This window comes from Macrobrachium nipponense, chromosome 23 (genome assembly GCF_015104395.2).
Source record: "Macrobrachium nipponense isolate FS-2020 chromosome 23, ASM1510439v2, whole genome shotgun sequence".
Lineage (NCBI taxonomy): Eukaryota > Metazoa > Arthropoda > Malacostraca > Decapoda > Palaemonidae > Macrobrachium > Macrobrachium nipponense.
The window spans coordinates 52,520,713-52,525,712 of NC_061090.1; the positions used below are offsets into that span (position 1 = coordinate 52,520,713).

At 42.1% G+C, this 5,000-nt stretch overlaps 1 protein-coding gene across 3 annotated transcripts in view; it reads left to right on the forward strand.

Annotated features, from left to right (window-relative positions):
- Nucleotides 1-3,859: 3,859 nt before the first annotated feature.
- LOC135200713 (integrin beta-1-like) overlaps nt 3,860-5,000 on the forward strand; it is a 25,460-nt gene continuing 24,319 nt past the window's right edge. For all 3 annotated transcript variants that reach the window (XM_064229339.1, XM_064229322.1, XM_064229334.1), the window contains exon 1: nt 3,860-4,117. The gene's annotated coding sequence lies outside the window, so the exon portion shown is untranslated. The remainder of the gene's footprint in view (nt 4,118-5,000) is intronic.

The following is a 5,000-nucleotide window of genomic DNA, read 5'->3' on the forward strand; positions in this document are numbered from 1 at the left end:
TTATTATGCAGATAACAAATACGCTGAAATAACATGTACGGAGATGTGGCTGAACATTTTTTAATCTATGCAATATCGTTTCTGTTACAGATATTGCTGTAAGTTCTGTTCCGGCAATATCCTCGCAACTGGTGTCCAGGACCATGGTCGCTGAGACGCCATTTTGCACGAAATAACTAAATGAATAAATAAATAATATCTTATTTTTACCTGTAACTTTGAATTCTGATTGATGGTTGACAGTTGACCTATTCCGCAAAAGTGCGCAGGGGTTGCTAAGCGTCGTAGAGGTCACTGACCTTTTTACTTAGTAGAATAATCTATGGATTTTGGGGCGACAAGATTTCCTGATAAGCTGGTGGTAATGGCAGACTGAGAAGAGCTGTTGCAAAGGAAACGCTTTGGCCGAACTACTGCTGCTACTTTCCATAAAATTTCGCGAACGTCTCATTAATCTTAGCGCTCGTTTACTTTTCCATACGTGGTTCGGAAGTCACGCAAAGCCGTTGCTCCCGTTGCTGAATAAGTTCCTGGTGCCATGCAACGTAAAAACACCGTAACAAACAAACAAGCAAAACATACGTTGACCTCTGCTCTGTCTTCCAGTTGTCATACACGGTTATTGTACTCTGCTTCATACCCATAATAATCCTGGCTTCGCAACCATCTCCAATCGTAAAAAAAAGTTTTATTTCAATTCCTTTTGTAATTAAGTTAACGTGATAATCGCATCGATTCTCCACCGTATAGGCATGACAGATCTGCCGGAAAATTGAACGATATCCAGTTATCAGGAGAGAGCTTGTTCGTGCAATAACCATATCTGCTCTATTACGGGCAGGCTAGTACTCCCTTTCTGCCCACGGAATAGTACTAGAGCTGTAGCTGAATTTTATATTTCTTTTTCTTCTTGTTATTAATTATATTTTCGGGGATGAAGTTGCTACCTTATTCCTTCCTCCATCAAAGTTGCGACCCACCACAGTCAGACTAACTGTCGGGTACATATAATTCACTGTTCCATGCAAAAAGGAGACCTCGGCGAGCTTATGGTAACGCGGGTTACCACGTTCCTCGTTGGACGAGTAATTTACGTGCTCGCCTACCGACTAGGTAGTCCCGAGTTCGATTCCCCTCTCTGCCAACGTGGAATCAGAGGAGTTTGTTTCTGGCGATTAGGAATTCATTTCCCGATATAATGTGGTTCGGATCCCACCATAAGCGGTAGGACCCGTTGCTAGGTGACCAATTGGTTCCTAGCCACGAAAAGAAAGATAACTTATCCTAGGAGAACTGTTAATCAGCTCAGTGGTCTGGTTAAAGTGAGATATACTTGGCTTTTTTCCCGATACAGGGCATCATAATTTCTTCATATTTCTTGCACTTGGATCTACGGCTTTGTAGTGACGAGCGCATCCCCCACCAAAAAAAAAAGCGCGAAGAATTCGAGAAGTTAGGAGGGCATTATGGGTATTATAATTACAGATATGTTTTCTGATTTGTTCTGTAATGGAATCCCTGACCTCTGATTAATGAGGCGAGCTTCCCAACCACTAGAATAGGAAAAATATGCCCACACGTGTACCTGAATGACCTACTAACTTTCACCTTATCGTATGTAACTGAATTTTGTACTCATGAGTGACAAGTATGTAATAATTCTAGCATCACATTACATTTTTATTGGGGAACTATCACCCTACAGGCTTTACATTTTACGGTAATTAATTACGTTGATCCCACTAAGACCAGGTGGAGAGATTGCATTACAGATGATAAATGAGGGAGAAGGGACTACGGGAGGAAATGACACAGGACAGAGGTAGTAGATGAAAGAGACTCATTGAAAATGGCGACCCGAATAGGAATAAAGCTGGGAAGAAGAAGAAGACTTATTTGGTGTCTATGGTAATCATGGCTGGATCTTGATGTCAGTCAGTAGGCTGCGTTGACGCCGAGCGAACAGAATCGATTCAATTCACGAAGAATCAACACGATTCGTGATTCGTCTTGATTCACCACTAGCCTAGAGTCTTTATAGAAATTATTTTGATCTGAATAGCCTCAGATAAAGTATGGTTCATATAGTTATGACAGGCACTAAAATGCTTAAATATGAAAAAAAAATTTTTTTTTGAAATCTTGGTCTGGTACCAGTAATAGAGAAAATATTGCTTACAAAAACGAAAACGATTCGAAACTTTTTGTACATTATAAAATTGACGTTTGATACATTCACAATAGAGGGTGATAACGTGACATATGAAACATTTTGAAACCTTGATATGGTACCTGTACAGAAGGTATCAATATTACAAGTCACGGGAACCTATAGAAATCGAGTCTACAATATAACTGACACTGCTCTACCTACAGACAAGTTAACCTTTACAAAACCTTGGGATGATTTCAAATACTGGTGTTTTCATTACGCATAACCCCAGACAAACTCAGCCTGACGATTTGGATAGATTAACCCCTGGACTTCTACAAGCCCTGGGCATTTGCTCACACGCAAACAGCTCGCAGTCTGGCTGATACACATCTCTGGATGAACAACAACTTGGGGCCAAGGCTCAAGGGTAAGCCACAGAAAGGTTAGGGGAAGCATTACTGGACACGAATGAAACTGCCGCTTCGTTTGGCTTATCATGCTGGTACGAATCATGAACAGCCAAACAAGCGATATAGTCAATATTTTTATTCCGTTTTCGACCTCAAAAAGAGGCAAAAACAAACAAAACAAAGTTTTTAGACTAGTGGCAAGCAAATCAAAGAATTTTGTGCTTGGTGTTTCGCCTCTATTTGAGGTCGAAAATGGCCAAGTGCGTTGAAACTGAACCGTCCCAGTGGAACAAAAATGTAAAAATGATGACTACAGCGCTTGCTTGGATATTCCTGATGAGGATCATATGCCCTAGGAATCAGTCTCTAGCAACTACGCTAGTATATAAGAAAACAAAAATCTCGGAAATTCCACAGGATGGAATGAGATAAGTTTAAATGTCGTCTTAAGTTACAAAAACGCTGATAACGTTCGGAAGGATACGAGATAAAAGACAAAGTCTTCAATATTGGTTTATTTGTTTGCGTTTCAGGCTTTGTAATAACAAGCTATTCCAAAGAGTGTCAAGATATCGAGGAATTAAGAGATGTACATAAAGACAACTCTCTCTCTCTTTCTCAATGCCCTTTGTCGTATTGGGGCAGGTACAAGTCAATCATCAATCACTTTAAAAATCTATCTGGGTGTACACAGAGTGGAATCTCTCTCTCTCTCTCTCTCCCAGGAACACACACACACACATGCTCTCTCCTAGAAACACATATTCTCTCTCTCTCTCTGCTATATGTATAAGAACACACACACACTCTCTCCCTCTCTTTCTCTCCCAGAAACGCACACTCTCTCTCTCCTAGGAACGCACACACGCACACTCGCTCTCTCATAGTATTAGTAGGGGGAGTAGGAGGGGAAGGAGTTGGAGGAGCGTGAAGGATGCTGTTGGTGGTGGCAATCTATTGTGGGGGCTTGGGGGGGGGGGGGGGGGTCAGATAGGGCGAAAGTAGGGGAGAGGGGGTTATGGGAAGGGGGCCCCCTGTCATTCTGGGGTGACATCCTGTCCTCTCCTGTCGGAGGTCGCCCTATCCACTGGTGTTGTCGTTGTTGGCGAAAAAAAAAGAGGAGGTTCGCGGGCGGGTGGAGAGGATTGTCGGGGGAAGGGGGCCTGGGAGAGGGAGGAGGGAGGAGTATGGTTGGTTGATGATGGGGGCTTGTTGTGTTGGTGGTGGTTACTTTGGGGGGGGGGGGTGAATGGGGGACGGGGAGGAGTTGGATGTATACGGTCATCTCCCCAACGCCACTGGACACCATCGTCGTCACCACGGGGCACACGTTCACAGTTCACAGTTCACAGTCAGTTCACTGACAGTAACAGACTTAGTGTGTCACTGCCCCAAAAGCCACAGGGACCTTTTTTGGGCTTCGACGTCTGAACCGCCAGTTTCTTCCTATTTGTGCAACGACTTTCTGGTGTTCTGTTCTGTAAGAAATTTTCGACTCTAACCTGCAGCAGGGATACTGAAAACGCCAGAATTTCGACTTCTTTCATTAAAGGTAAGGGAGACGTGATTGTAATTTTTGTGTTTCTTCTTCTTCTTCGCGTTATTAGGTCTAAGGTCAGTTATTAGGGATGAGGGTTCCCTGACCTATATATCTGATTCAGTGGGAGTGGAGGACTTTCTTTAGCGTCTGTGCTATTTAGCAAATGCTTAGGACTATGTATAAATGTAGTGTCTTTGGCGTCTGCGCTATTTAGCAATTGCTTAGGACTTTGTATAAATATAGTGTCTTTGGCGTCTGCGCTATTTAGCAATTGCTTAGGACTTTGTATAAATATAGTGTCTTTGGCGTCTGTGTTACTTAGCAATTGCTTAGGGCTATGATGAATATAGTGTCTTTGGCGTCTTTGCTATTTAGCAAATGCTTGGGACTATGTATAAATATAGTGTCTTTAGCGTCTGTGCTATTTAGCAATTGCTTAGGACTATAAATACAGTGTCTGATTATCTAAAACTCTGTGTTACAGAATAAATATTTCAAAATTTGCAAAGTAACTGAGACCCGCTGTTTCCTGAATGATCTTCGACCTCAACAGAAAGATAAAAGCTTATCAAAATAAGACTTGTCTGCAGGAAAACAGGAGAGAGAGAGAGAGAGAGAGAGAGGAGAGAGAGAGAGAGTATAACATGGAACTATGAACACTAACTTGTCTTAATTATTAACTTTTGCGTGTCCCAATAATTTGTTGCCTAGAAATCCATAACAAAGTGAATTAAATATTGTCCCCAGCTCCTTCCTACCCTCTCTGTACCCAACTACAAACAAGATATTATGACATGGAACAAAGGAGGGTTGGTTAAGGAACCTACAGGTCTTATTAATATAATAGCCCATTAGCGACGACGGATAACCAGATAACCAGATAACCCTACATTTT